At 40.1% G+C, this 15,987-nt stretch overlaps 1 protein-coding gene and 1 pseudogene across 15 annotated transcripts in view; both read left to right on the forward strand.

Annotated features, from left to right (window-relative positions):
* The window catches only part of NBEAL1 (neurobeachin like 1), a 206,947-nt gene that overhangs the window by 15,730 nt on the left and 175,230 nt on the right, over positions 1-15,987 (forward strand). The window lies entirely within an intron of this gene.
* Positions 14,237-15,582, forward strand: LOC107126943 (ribosomal protein uL30-like; annotated as a pseudogene).

Below are 15,987 nucleotides of genomic sequence, written 5' to 3' on the forward strand. Positions count from 1 at the left end.
GGCATAAGGATCAACTAGATTCTAAGCAAACCCACTTCACTCTCCTCCTCCTGCTAGGACTTCAGGGGAAAGTGCCAGGAATGAGAACCAACAGAAGTAGACAGTAAACATGGATCTAGAAAGACTTCATATGTTGATATTAGAAGGCAGAGATTATAAAATAAATATACCAGGTACAGTGGCTCACACCTGTAGTCCCAGCACTTTGGAAGACCAGGATGACAGGATCACTCAAGCCCAGGGGTTCGAGACCAGCCTGCACAACATAGTGAGGCCTTGTCTCTACAAAAAAAATTCAAAAATTAGCCAGGCATGGTGGTGTGTGCCTATAGTCACAGCCACTTGGGAGTCTGAGGTGTGAGGATCACTCACACCTAGTAGGTTGAAGCTGCAGTGGGCTGTTGTTGCTATCTCAGAAAAAAAGTTGAACAGATTCTATATATCACAGAATCTGAAAACATTGAAGTTCATGTCAAATTATACCATGTTGTTCTGTTCTCAATGCCTTTCTTTGTACACAATTTCATTTTATTGCCTAATCACAGTATAATTTTTTGAAGACATTTTGAATGCTAGTTAAACTTATGTGTAGTACTAACTATACAAGTTAATCTAGTGAAGGAATGTCAATATGAAGTCTACTACCAGGTTTGCACATGAACAGGCAAGAACAAATGTCAGCTACCTCTCTAAGGGCAATTTTGAGATGCATTTTGATTTCAAAGATGTCAAATATTAAGAATCTTGGAATCATAGAAATATGAAAAAAGTGACCTAGCAGTTTTGAAAAAGAAATAGACTGCGTTGAAATGGGGGAAAAACTGGAATTTTAAAAAATTGAACAATAAACTACATTTTGGAACTTGGCAGCTACATAATTACTTAGGAAAATTTAAGTACATATGTTAGAAATAAAAAGGACTAAAACTTAATGAACTAGTCATTTGTGGTAGCCAATCTTCAGATCCCACCTCATGGTATTTACACTCTTGTGTATAGTCCCCTCCCACATTGTACCATGGTTGATCTGTGTGATCAGTAGAATTTGGCAAAAGTGATAGTAAGTCATTTCTGAAATTAGGCTATGAAAGACACTATTGTTTCACTTCAGTTATCCTTTATTATTATTATTTTTTGATTGCTTACTCCAGGGGAGTCCAGAAGTTCAGTAATGAATAGCCCTATAGAGAGGCCCATCTTGTAAAGAATGGACGGCTCTTGCCAACTACCATATGAGTGAGCGTTTAAGTGGTTCCTTCAGCCCAGTCAAGCTTTGATATGACTGTCACCTTAGTTGGCATGTTTGTTACAAGATCATGAGAAGTCCTGAGCCAGAAGCACCAGCCTGAGCCACTCTTGAATTCTAACCCTAAGAAACAGTGAGATAATAAATGTTTGTTGTTTTAAGCGGCTGAATTTTAGGGTAATTTTTTATGCAGGAATAGGTAACTATTGCTTCACCCATTTAAGAAGATAAGAACAAAAACCCAAAGAAACCACAAAGGAAATTGTAGCTTTTTTTTTTGTAGACAGAGTCTCACTGTTGCCCAGGCTGGAGTACAGTGGTGCCATCTTGGCTCACTGCAACCTCCACTTCCCAGGCTCAAGTGATTCTCCTGCCTCAGCCTCCCAAGTAGCTGGGACTACAGGCACACACTACCACACCTGGCTAATTTTTGTATTTTTGGTAGAGACAGGTTTTCATTATGTTGGCCAGGCTAGTCTCGAACTCCTGACCTCGTGTGATCTACCCACCTTGGCCTTCCAAAGGGCTGGGATTATAGGCGTGAGCCACCATGCCCAGCCGGAAGTTGTACCTTTTAAAATGTGAAAATTCCCAAATTTGTTGTATGTATTTTCAGTTGTTGTGGGAAATATACATATATCAGAAAGTTGGCATGTACTAAGGAATAGGTTTATATTTAACAGGCCGCTATCCATTACATAACATCTTGGGATGAGTAGCATAAAAAGTCTGTATCTGGATATACTTTTAATTGAGAATCTGGAAGTGGGATTGAGAATAATAGATAGCTCTTCTGCAAATCTTTCTAGTAGTAGTGGTGTTATTATGAGGAAATTATCAGGTTTTTGCAAAAATTACTCATAATGAAATACCAGATCTAGGAAATGATGATCAGTAGTTTCTAGTGTCACAACCCCCACCACCCTTTTTAAAAAACCTTTTCCAATCGTATCTATTATCTTTCAAGTGAACAGTGTTGGGATGAATACTGAGTTAGGAAGTGCTGACTTCTCCACTCTGATAATCCTATATGATTATCCACTGCTTCCTATCATTTCCACACTGGAATGATACCAAATGTTGTACATCTTTGAACATATCTTGCTGTTCTCTCTCTGTCTGGATTCCTCTCTTCCCCCGACCCTCCCTGAGAGTATCTGTTTTTGATTCTTTGACACTGTTTTGAGCGTTTGGGACTACCCCAACCCTTGACAGAATCAATAACTCCCTTCTTTGTATTATTTCAGTATTTTTCACAACTGTGTTGCTTCACAGGCTGTTTTGCATTTATTTGTTTATACCTCTTTTCTCTTGAACAATGAGCACTTTCAGGACAAGACTGTATTTTATTTGTCTTTATAGTCATGGTCTAGCATGGTCCCTAGTTCGTACATGGTTGGCCTGTACTTTTTTTTTTTTTTGAGACGGAGTCTTGCTTTGTCTCCAGGCCGGAGTGTGGTAGAGTGATCTCGGCTCACTGCAGCCTCCACTTCGCAGGTTCAAGCGATCCTCCTGCCTCAGCCTCCTGAGTAGCTGGGGCTACAGGCACGCACCACCACACCCAGATAATTTTTTGTATTTTTAGTAGAGATGGGGTTTCACCACGTTGGCTGAGATGGTCTTGATCTCTTGACCTTGTGATCCAACCACCTTGGCCTCCTCCCAAAGTGCTGGGATTACAGGTGTGAGTCACCACACCTGGCTTTTTTTTTTTTTTTTTTTTGAGATGGAGTTTCGCTCTTGTTGCTCAGGCTGGAGTGCAATGGTGCGATCTCTGCTCACTGAAACCTCCACCTCCCGTGTTCAAGCAGTTCTCCTGCCTCACCTCCTGAGTAGCTGGGATTACAGGCATGCACCACCACGCCCGCCTAATTTTGTATTTTTGGTAGGACGGGATTTCTCCATGTTGGTCAGGCTGGTCTTGAACTCCTGACCTCAGGTGATCTGCCTGCTTTGGCCTCCCAAAGTGCTGGAATTACAGGCGTGAGCCACTGTGCCCGGCCGGCCTGTACTTACTAAATGTTTTTTATAGTTGCTAGATTGTATCAGAAAAATTTGAGGGCTGACTTACAAGATTAATCACTTTTATAATGTTTCTGTGGGGGGAATTTATCTTCTTTTGGTAGGATGTTACAAAATATAAATATAACTGACTTAAACGAACTTTTAAAATTCAATTCATATTTAAGTTGGGAACTGCCCATCATATGATTGAAATATTTATATGCATGTAAAATTTGATAGTTTTAAAACTTGAGTGAATACTGTAATCCAAATATCATTGCATAGAGCAAATAAAGCATCCTCCCTATTCTTAGCTGTAACCCTGTCTCTGAAGAACTAGGGGAAATTGCATGGATCATTTAATTCCATTATCCTCTCTAACGCCTCCCAAAACGTCAGTGGGTGTTATGAGAAGCTAAACATCTGCTGTGCTTTAACATAATTTAAGTAATCACATGTGACTAGTGGCCCCTATATTGGACAGCACAGCTCTAAGTTAAGTGTTCAGACTTCATCCTTTACTAATAGGGAGCCATTGAAAGTATTTGGGCAGGACAGAGGAGATGAATGGATTTAAATTTAACACATCTCGTTAGTAGGTATGTATAGATAGGAGAAATTGTAGGGAACTACCTAACAGTCCAAAAAGAAAGATTATTTGTCTTAATCAATGGCAGATGGGATGATTGGATGAATATTTGAGTACAGAATCAGTAAACTTGATTTTGTAAATATTTGGATTATTTTCTTATATTGGATCATGACCAACTTGATGGCAAAGTCTATATTATAATAATTGTGGTAACCAACATGTTTTGAGCATTTGCTAAATGTCAGGCACTATTGAGTGCCTTTTGTGCATTATCTCATTTAGTGCTCTCAACAGCCCTATGAGGTAGGAAGTATTATCTTCATCTTATAGACAAAGAACAGCTCAGAGAGGTGAAGTAACCTGCTGAAAGTCACACAGATAGTAAATGCAAAGAGATTTGAGATGAAAAGAATAAAATTTAAAATCAGGTGGCAAAGGGGATCATGAAACACTTAGATATGTATAGCATAGAACATTACTGTTTTGTGGGAGTTTCCTGATTTGGGCACATATAGTAGATTATGAAAATAATATTTATTGATACTTATTGAGCATATACTATGTGCTAGGCATTCTAAGCCTTTGACATGGGTTAGATTATTTTATTTTCACAACAGTCCTGTGAGACATCATTATGTTCATTTTTATAGAGGAAGAAACTGATGTGCAAACATAGGCTGACTTGTGTAAGAAAGTGACAGAGCAGGGATTAGAGTCCAAGTAATTTGGCTGCAGCACTCCTCCACTACTTAATACATTTGTATGTTGTGTTAATAAATAAATACCGTACAAATAGCAAGATAGGCCAGATGCTGGTGTTTCAATAAAGCAAACTCGTCTTAACCATGAAAGTGACTCAGCTTGAGATTTAATTAATATTGTTTCTATTGTGGGGATCTTTCTTTTTATGGCCTTTGGCAGTGAAATGATCTGAGCGTTTGTATAAGGATGTATAAAATTTGGCTTTTTGTGTGTGTTAACTGCTTTATGACTTTGAGTTTACTGATCCTGACGAAGCTCCTCTTTTCCTCTTTTTGCCCACTAAAGATACATTTTATTTATGCACACAGTTAAAGCCATTGTAGTGTAGTGGAAAGAGCACATACTGGATTCGTGTATTCTTACATTTTAATTCCAGCATTATCCATTACTAGCTGTGTGACTGGGCAAATTATACATCTTTAGAACTTCCCTTTTCTAACCTGTAAAATGGGGGAAATTAAATTTTCTTCACTGGATAGTTGTAAAGGAGTAAATGGGATGATATATTTTTTAAATGCCTGCTGTACTACTTAGTGTATGGGAGATGTTAAAAAAATTGTAAGTGCTTTACTGCTTAATAAATGAAACACCTCCGAATTTAAGTACCTTTTTTTTCCTTCTAGTTGCTCAGTTTTGTAGGTGAACTCTGTGCTTGCCAAACGCTTGGTAGCCAGACCTTTACAATTTGAACCAGATACTAGAGTTCCTAAATAAAATATGCATTAGAAGAGAAATGCATTAATTCTTTATGGTGTTGTGTGACTGTTTTGTGTCTTTTGCCAAGAGGTAATTCTCTGCTGTATTAGAGAGGAACAATGATAAGGAAGACTTCAGCTACTTGTGTTTCTGGAGTTCTATCCTGAATGGATAAATGAATGAATAAATGAATGACATTCTAGTTGGACATGTAAAAAGCAAGTAGTGAAACTCTTGCAAAAATTTCTCACAAAAGGTAGCTCTTTTTCTAAAATATTTCCATCTGATTTCTCAGTAATGATGTACAGAGCCGTAGTTTACAAGCTGATTTTAGAACTGTATATTAATAGAAAAACCAAATACACAAAAGGTCAGTAGTCCCTGCGTATTCTGGGAACATTCTTTTAGATTTTGATTTGTAGTGTAATGCTTTTATTTCAGGGAAATAAGTTCCTTGAGTTCCCTTTAACCAAGAGCAGTACTTAAGCAATGATATTTAATGACTACATAACTGAGACTCCTAAATCATATGTTGAAATCTGACTGACATGAGGAAGTATTGAGGAGGCAAAGGAAAAGAATTGAGCATCATTTTTAAAGATACAGTTAATATACCTAAAAATTTCCAAGGGATCATAGTTTTAAAAAAATTTTTTTTATTTTATACTTTAAGTTCTAGGGTACATGTGCACAACATGCAGGTTTGTTACATATGCATACATGTGCCATGTTGGTGTGCTGCACCCATTAACTCGTCATTTACATTAGGTATATCTCCTAATGCTATCCCACCCCCTCCCCCCACCGCACAACAGGCCCCAGTGTGTGATGTTCACGTTCCTGTGTCCAAGTGTTCTAATTGTTCAGTTCCCACCTATGAGTGAGAACGTGTGGTGTTTGGTTTTTTGTCCTTGCAATAGTTTGCTGAGAATGATGGTTTCCAGCTTCATCCATGTCCCTACAAAGGACATGAACTCATCTTTATTAATGGCTGCATAGTATTCCATGGTGTATATGTGCCACATTTTCTTAATCCAGTCTATCATTGATGGACATTTGGGTTGGTTCCAAGTCTTTGCTATTGTGAATAGTGCCACAATAAACATAGGTGTGCATGTGTCTTCATAGCAGCATGATTTATAATCCTTTGGGTATATACCTAGTAATGGGATGGCTGAATCAAATGGTATTTCTAGTTCTAGATCCTTGAGGAATCGCCACACTGTCTTCCACAATGGTTGAACTAGTTTACAGTCCCATAGTGTAAAAGTATTCCTATTTCTCCACATCCTTTCCAGCATCTGCTGTTTCCTGACTTTTTAATGATTGCCATTCTAACTGGTGTGAGATGGTATCTCATTGTGGTTTTCATTTGCATTTCTCTGATGGCCAGTGATGATGAGCATTTTTTCATGTGTCTGTTGGCTGCATTAACGTCTTCTTTTGAGAAGTGTCTGTTCATATCCTTCGCCCACTTTTTGATAGGGTTGTTTGCTTTTTTCTTGTAAATTTGAGTTCTTTGTAGCTTCTGGATATTAGCCCTTTGTCAGATGAGTAGATTGCAAAAATTTTCTCCCATTCTGTAGGTTGCCTGTTCACTCTGATGGTAGTTTCTTTTGCTGTGCAGAAGATCTTTAGTTTAATTAGATCCATTTTTCAATTTTGGCTTTTGTTGCCATTGCTTTTGGTGTTTTAGGCATGAAGTCCTCGCCCATGCCTATGTCCTGAATGGTATTGCCTAGGTTTTCTTCTAGGGTTTTTATGGTTTTAGGTCTAACATTTAACTCTTTAATCCATCTTGAATTAATTTTTGTATAAGGTGTAAGGAAGGGATCCAGTTTCAGCTTCGTACATATAGCTAGCCAGTTTTCCCAGCACCATTTATTAAATAGGAAATCCTTTCCCCATTTCTTGTTTTTGTCAGGTTTGTCAAAGATCAGATGGTTGTAGAAATGTGGTATTATTTCTGAGGGCTCTGTTCTGTTCCATTGGTCTATATTTCTGTTTTGGTACCAGTACCATGCTGTTTTGGTTACTTGTAGCGTTGTAGTATAGTTTGAAGTCAGGTAGCGTGATGCCTCCAACTTTGTTCTTTTTGCTTAGGATTGTCTTGGCAGTGCAGGCTCTTTTTTGGTTCCATATGAACTTTAAAATAGTTTTATCCAATTCTGTGAAGAAAGTCATTGGTAGCTTAATGGGGATGGCATTGAATCTATAAATTACCTTGGGCAGTATGGCCATTTTCACGATATTGATTTTTCCTATCCATGAGCATGGAATGTTCTTCCATTTGTTTGTGTCCTCTTTTATTTCGTTGAGCAGTGGTTTGTGTCTCCTTGAAGAGGTCCTTCACATCCCTTGTAAGTTGGATTCCTAGGTATTTTATTCTCTTTGAAGCAATTGTGAATGGGAATTCACTCATGATTTGGCTTTCTGTTTGTTATTGGTGTATAAGAATGCTTGTGATTTTTTGCACATTGATTTTGTATCTTGAGACATTGCTGAAGCTGCTTATCAGCTTAAGGAGATTTTGGGCTGAGACGTTGGGGTTTTCTAAATATACAATCATGTCATCTGCAAACCGGGACAATTTCACTTCCTCTTTTCCTAATTGTATACCCTTTATTTCTTTCTCTTGCCTGATTGCCCTAGCCAGAACTTCCAACACTGTGTTGAATAGGAGTGGTGAGAGAGGGCATCCCTGTCTTGTGCCAGTTTTCAAAGGGAATGCTTCCAGTTTTTGCCCATTCAGTATGATATTGTCTGTGGGTTTGTCATAAATAGCTTTTATTATTTTGAGATACATCCCATCAATACCTAGTTTACTGAGAGTTTTTAGCATGAAGGGCTGTTGAATTTTGTCAAAGGCCTTTTCTGCATCTATTGAAATAATCGTATGGTTTTTGTCTTTGGTTCTGTTTATATGCTAGATTACGTTTATTGATTTGCGTATGTTGAACCAGCCTTGCATCACAGGAATGAAGCCCACTTGAGCATGGTGGATAAGGTTTTTGATGTGCTGCTGGATTCAGTTTGCCAGTATTTTATTGAAGAGTTTTGCATCAGTGTTCATCAGGGATATTGGTCTAAAATTCTCTTTGTTGTTGTGTCTCTGCCAGGCTTTGGTATCAGGATGATGCTGTCCTCATAAAATGAGTTAGGGAGGATTCCCTCTTTTTCTGTTGATTGGAATAGTTTCAGAAGGAATGGTACCAGCTCCTCCTTGTACCTGTGGTGGAATTCGGCTGTGAATCCATCTGGTCCTGGACTTTTTTTGGTTGGTAGGCTATTAATTATTGCCTCAATTTCAGAGCCTGTTATTGGTCTATTCAGGGATTCAACTTCTTCCTGGTTTAGTCTTGGGAGGGTGTATGTGTCCAGGAATTTATCCATTTCTTCTAGATTTTCTAGTTTATTTGCATATAGGTGTTTATAGTATTCTCTGATGGTAGTTTGTATTTCTGTGGGGTCGGTGGTGATATCCCCTTTATCATTTTTTATTGTGTCTATTTGATTCTTCTCTCTTCTTCTTTATTAGTCTTGCTAGCTGTCTATCAGTTTTGTTGATCTTTTCAAAAAACCAGCTCCTGGATTCATTGATTTTTTGAAGGGTTTTTTTTGTCTCTCTCTCCTTCGGTTCTGCTCTGATCTTAGTTATTTCTTGCCTTCTGCTAGCTTTTGAATGTGTTTGTTCTTGCTTCTCTAGTTCTTTTAATTGTGATGTTAGGGTGTCAATTATAGATCTTTCCTCCTTTCTCTTGTGGGTATTTAATGCTATAAATTTCCCTCTACACACTGCTTTAAATGTGCCCTAGAGATTCTGGTATGTTGTATCTTTGTTCTCATTGGTTTCAAAGAACATCTTTATTTCTGCCTTCATTTCATTATGTACCCAGTAGTCATTCAGGAGCAGATTGTTCAGTTTCCATGTCATTGTTGAGTGGTTTTGAGTGAGTTTCTTAATCCTGAGTTCTAGTTTGATTGCACTGTGGTCTGAGAGACAGTTTGTTATAATTTGTGTTCTTTTACATTTGCTGAGGAGTGCTTTACTTCCAACTATGTAGTCAGTTTTGGAATAAGTGCAATGTGGTGGTGAGAAGAATGTAGATTCTGTTGATTTGGAGTGGAGAGTTCTGTCGATGTCTATTAGGGCCACTTGGTGAAGAGCTGAGTTCAATTCCTGGATATCCTTGTTAACTTTCTGTCTCATGGATCAGTCTAATGTTGACAGTGGGGTGTTGAAGTCTCCCATTATTATTGTGTGGGAGTCTATGTCTCTTTGTAGGTCTCTGAGGACTTGCTTTATGAATCTGGGTGCTCCTGTATTGGGGGCATATATATTTAGGATAGTTAGCTTTTCTTGTTGAATTGATCCCTTTACCATTATGTAATGGCCTTCTTTGTCTTTTTTGATCTTTGATGGTTTAAAGTCTGTTTTATCAGAGACTAGATTGCAACCCCTGCTTTTTGTTTTGTTTTCCATTTGCTTGGTAGATCTTCCTCCATCCCTTTATTTTGAGCCTATATGTGTCTCTGCATGTGAGATGGGTCTCCTGAATACAGCACAGTGATGGGTCTTGACTCTTTATCCAATTTGCCAGTCTGTGTCTTTTAATTGGAGCATTTAGCCCATTTACATTTAAGATTAATATTGTTATGTGTGAACTTGTTCCTGTCATTATGATGTTAGCTGGTTATTTTGCTCATTAGTTGATGCAGTTTTTTCCTAGCATCGATGGTCTTTACAATTTGGCATGTTTTTGCAGTGGCTGGTACCGGTTGTTCCTTTCCATGTTTAGTGCTTCCTTCAGGAGCTCTTGTAGAGCAGGCTTGGTGGTGACAAAATCCCTCAGCATTTGCTTGTCTGTAAAGGATTTTATTTCTCCTTCATTGATGAAACAGTTTGGCTGGATATGAAATTCTGAGTTGAAAATTCTTTTCTTTAAGAGTGTTGAATATTGGCCCCCACTCTCTTCTGGCTTGTGGAGTTTCTGCTGAGAGATCTGCTGTTAATCTGATGGGCTTCCCTTTGTGGGTAACCCGACCTTTCTCTCTGGCTTCCCTTAACATTTTTTCCTTCATTTTGACTTTGGTGAATCTGACAATTATGTGTCTTGGAGTTGCTCTTCTCGAGGAGTATCTTTGTGGCGTTCCCTGTATTTCCTGAATTTGAATGTTGGCCTGCCTTGCTAGGGTTGGGGAAGTTCTCCTGGATAATATCCTGCAGAGTGTTTTCCAACTTGGTTACATTCTCCCCATCACTTTCAGGTACACCAATCAGATGTAGATTTGGTCTTTTCACATAGTCCCATATTTCTTGGAGGGTTTGTTCATTTCGTTTTACTCTTTTTTCTCTAAACTTCTCTTCTAGCTTCATTTCATTCGTTTGATCTTCAATCACTGATACCCTTTCTTCCAGTTGATTGAATCGGCTACTGAAGCTTGTACATTTGTCACGTAGTTCTTATGCTGTGGTTTTCTGCTCCATCAGGTCACTGAAAGACTTCTCTACACTGTTTATTCTAGTTAGCCATTCATCTGATCTTTTTTCAAGGTTTTTAGCTTCTTTGAGTTGGATTTGAACTTCCTCCTTTAGCTTGGAGAAGTTTGATCGTCCGAAGCCTTCTTCTCTCAACTCATCAAAGTCATTCTCCATCCAGCTTTGTTCCGTTGCTGGAGAGGAGCTGCGTTCCTTTGGAGGTGGAGAGGTGCTCTGATTTTTAGAATTTTCAGCTTTTCTGCTCTGTTTTTCCCCCTATATTTGTGGTTTTATCTACCTTTGGTCTTTGATGATGGTGACGTACAGATGGGGTTTTGGTGTGGTTGTCCTTCCTGTTTGTCAGTTTTCCTTCTAACATTCAGGACCCTCAGCTGCAGGTCTGTTGGAGTTTGCTGGAGGTCCACTCCAGAACCTGTTCACCTGGGTATCAGCAGCAGAGGCTGCAGAACAGTGAATATTGCTGAACAGCAAATGTTGCTGCCTGATCGTTCCTCTGGAAGCTTCCTCTCCGAGGGGTACCTGGACATGTGAGGTGTCAGTCTGCCCCTACTGGGGGATGCCTCCCAATTAGGCTACTTGGGGGTCAGGGACCAGCTTGAGGAGGCAGTCCATCCGTTCTCAGATCTCAAACTCTGTGCTGGGAGAACCACTACTCTCTTCAAAGCTGTCAGATAGGGACATTTAAGTCTGCAGAGGTTTCTGCTGCCTTTTGTTCAGCTATGCCCTACCCCCAGAGGTGGAATCTACAGAGGCAGGCAGGCCTCCTTGAGCTGCGGTGGGCTCCACCCAGTTCGAGCTTCCCAGAGGCTTTGTTTACTTACTTAAGCCTCAGCAATGGCGGGCACCCCTCCCCCAGGCTCGCTGCTGCTGCAGTTAGATCTCTGACTGCTGTGCTAGCAATGAGCAGGGCTCCGTGGGCAAGGAACCCTCTGAGCCAGATGCGGGATATAATATCCTGGTGTGTCGTTTGCTAAGACCGTTGGAAAAGTGCAGTATTAGGGTGGGAGTGATCCTATTTTCCAGGTGCCCTGTGTCACTGCTTCCCTTGGCTAGGAAAGGGAATTCCCTGACCCCTTGTGCTTCCCAAGTGAGGCGATGCCTCACCCTGCTTCAGCTCACGCTCGGTGGGCTGCACCCACTGTCTTGCCCCCACTGTCCAACAAGCCCCAGTGAGATGAACCCGGTACCTCAGTTGGAAATGCAGAAATCACTTGACTTCTGCATCGCTCACGCTGGGAGCTGTAGCCTGGAGCTGTTCCTATTCAGCCATCTTGGAACCACCCTCGGGATCATAGTTTTTTTTTTCAACTCAGCTTTATTGAAATGTCACAAAGCATAAAAATGCACAGATTTTAAGTGTCAATTGTGATGAATTTTGATGCATGCAAACATTTGTATAAACACTACTTTAGTCAAGAAATGTAAAATTTCTATCACCCAAGAAAGTTCCCTCTGTGCCGCTTTGCAGTCAGTCCTCCCAGAGGCAGCCATGTTGTCTAATTTCTGTCACCATAGACTGCTCTAGAACTACATATAAGTGATATCAGGCTGGTCGAGGTGGCTCATACCTATAATCTCAGCACTTTGGGAAGCCAAGGTGGGAGGATCACTTGAGGCCAGGAGTTTGAGACTGTAACAAGACCCAGTCTCCACAAAAAATACAAAAATTAACCAGACATGATAGCTATAATCCCAGCTACTTGGAGTGCTGAGGCAGGAGGATTCCTTGGGCTCAGGAGTTTGAGGCGGTAGTGAACCGTGATTATGCCACTGCACTCCAGCCGGGGTAACAGAATGAGAACCTGTCTCATAAATAAATAAATAATAAATACATGAATAAATAAATAAGTGATACGTGCTTTGATGCCTAACATCTTTTGCTCAATAGATTTTTGAAAAAATTTTTTGTCATTGTGAGTATCAATAGTTCATTTTTATTCCTGGAATAATATTCCGTTGTATGAATATATAACAATTTGTTTATCTGTTAACTTGATAGAAGTTTTGTTTTTGGCTTTGGGCTGTTATAAACAAAGTTTCCATAAACATTTTTGTACAAGTGTTTTTGTGGATATTTGTATTCATTTATCTGGGAGAGGAATGGCTGGGCTGTTTGATATGTGTATATTTAACTTAAACTTTTCTAAGTGGTGATCCTGTTTCATACTGCCACCAGTTATGTATGAGAGTTACCGTTACTGCACGTCTTCACTAACGTGATATAGTTTTTCTAATTTTAGCCATTCTGGTGGGTACATAATAGTATCTTACTTGGTTTTAATTTGCATTTATCTGGATAACTAATGATATTGGTCACAGATTAGGATGCCGTTTGGCCGTTTGTGTATTCCCTTTTGTGAAGTGTCCAAGCTTTTTGCCCATTTTTAAATCGAATTGTCTTTTTGTTATTGATTTGTAGGAGATCTTTATGTTTTTCATACAAGTCCCTGAGAATATTTTCAGCCAGTATGGTTTGTCTTTCCATTTTCTTTTTTCTTTAGAGTCTCACTCTGTCACCAGAATATAAGTTTCACAAGTGCAGAGATTTTAATCTTTTTGTTTACTAATGGCACGTGTCACTCAGTGGCATGATCACAGCGCACTGCAGTCTTGACTTCCTGTGCTCAGGAATTCCTCCAACCTCACCCTGCTGAGTAATTGGGACTACTGGCATGCGCAACCACACCCAGCTAATTTTTTTCTATTTTTTTAAGAGATGGGATCTCACTATGTTGCTTAGGCTGGTCTCGAATTCCTGGGCTCAAGCGATTCTCTCACATCAGCTTCCCAAAGTGTGGGGGTTACAGTTGTGAGCCACTGCACCCAGCCTCCATTTTCTTTCTTTCTTTTTTTTTTTTTTTTTTTGAGATGGAGTCTCGCTCTGTCGCCCAGGCTGGAGTGCAGTGGCCGGATCTCGGCTCACTGCAACCTCCGCCTCCTGGGTTCAAGCAATTCTCATGCCTCAGCACCCCGAGTAGCTGGGACTACAGACTTGCACCACTACAGCTGGCTAATTTTTGTATTTTTAGTAGAGATGGGGTTTCACCATGTTGGCCAGGCTGGTCTCAAACCACTGACCTCAGGTGATCCACCTGCCTCGGGTTCCCAAAGTTCTGGGATTACTGGCGTGAGCCACTGTGCCTGGTGTATTTTCTTCTAGAAAATTTTGGTTTCAGTTTTTATGTTTATGTTAATGATCCATTTCCAATTTGATTTCATTTATGCATGTTACACTTACTCTTAATTCATGGAACAAATATTTATTGAGCACAGTCTCAGTACCTGCCACTATTTAAGGTACTGGTGTTCAGTAAACAAAAAAATGAAAATCTCTGCACTTGTGAATCGTATATTCTGGGGAAGTGACAAAAAATAAACTGATAAGTAAATTATAGAGCATGATGAAAGTTGATAAAGGACCATGGTGGAGGGAACATGATAAGGTAAAGTAAGGGAGTGGTGAGGTTTCTGGTTTTAAGAAGTAAAAATAGGCCTCAATGAGAATATGTCATTTAAAAAATGACTTGGGATGGGGTTGTGCATGATCAGGAGCTGCAACACTAGGAAGATGGCAGAGCAAGAGCAAAGAAAAATCCCTTTGGGTCCAGAAAATCTCCTGAAAAAGAGGATGGTTTTTCAAGCCCTCAAAGCCACTCAGGCAAAGCAGGCCCTTTGGCAAAGAAGGAGCAGAGGAAGGGAAAAAGGCTCACATTTAAGTGACTGGAATCATTCCTACATGATTCCTGAAGGCAGAAATGTGACAAGGTGCATCTCAGATGACTAGAAGTGAGACCTCATGCCTTGGAATTGCCAGATAAACATTCCATGGCCTTTGTTGTGCACATCAAAAGGATAAATGGCATGAGTTTACTGGTGGAGAGAACTATTTTAAGACTTTGCCTGAAGAAAATTTTTAGTGGTGTTTTTGTAAATTAAGTCAACCCCCAGAACCTAAAAATGCTGCTTATATTGGGAGGCCAAGGCGGGCGGATCACAAGGTCAGGAGATCGAGACCACGGTGAAACCCCGTCTCTACTAAAAATACAAAAAATTAGCCGGGCGCGGTGGCGGGCGCCTGTAGTCCCAGCTACTCAGGAGGCTGAGGCAGGAGAATGGCGTAAACCCAGGAGGCGGAGCTTGCAATGAGCCGAGATCGCGCCACTGCACTCCAGCCTGGGCGACAGAGCGAGACTCCGTCTCAAAAAACAAAAAACAAAAAACAAAAAAAAAAAATGCTGCTTATATTGGAAACTTATGTGACCTGGGGATTTCTAAATCTGAAGTCTTTGTGGGAACTCACTTTGAAACATGGACAAGCCGAGGTAAAGAATAAGACCATCCCTCTGACAGACAACGCAGTTACTGAGGAGCACCTGGAGAAGTTTGGTGTCATTTGCTTGGAAGACCTCATTCATGAAATTGCCTTCCCAGTGAAGTATTTCTAGGAGATCTCATGGTTCTTGTGCCCTTTCCACCTTTTGGTGACCCGTCATGCTCAGGCTGAAGTGCGGTAGTGTGATCTTGGCTATATACATCCACTATATACCAAAAATATAGTGGGCTTCCTCAAGGAGATGGGCTCACATGGCTATCAGGGTGAATGCATCAGTCAGCTCATCTGCCAGCTGAACAAGACCCAGAATATTTGAAAGCACGGTGCAGTGGAAGCATGTGTTTTTGCTTTTGGGGAATTATTATCAGGTATCTTTAGAGAAGATTATTCCTTGCCTTATCTTCAAAAATTAGAAACGAAGAGTCAAAGAAAATACCGTAGCTTATGTTCATGGCAAGCACCTCTCATCACAGTCCAGTTCTAAGGAAAAATTCCAGTGTTTTCTATATTGGCTGCCGCCTCGTCAGAAATCAGCACATGCCATGAAAGAAGGAGTCCTGCTTTGTTGCATTTTCTATCCTAGGGTTTAATGTTGGTAAATGAGTAACTCAAGCATTTGTACAAGGCTCCCTAAGACTCCTGCAGCAATGGACCAAGCCCAGGGACATAATTTAATCTGGAGAGTCTGGGAGCCTTGTTTTGAAAAGACTTGAAATACACATAAGAAGAAAGGCACACAAATAAATGTTCAGTTGTCCAAAAAAAAAAGAAAAAGACTTGAAGATGAGGGAGTAGCCATTTAGATACCTGGGAGAAGAGTGTTCTGGGTAGAGAAAACAGCCAGTGCAAAGTCC

This window comes from Macaca fascicularis, chromosome 12, assembly GCF_037993035.2.
Source record: "Macaca fascicularis isolate 582-1 chromosome 12, T2T-MFA8v1.1".
Classification (NCBI taxonomy): domain Eukaryota; kingdom Metazoa; phylum Chordata; class Mammalia; order Primates; family Cercopithecidae; genus Macaca; species Macaca fascicularis.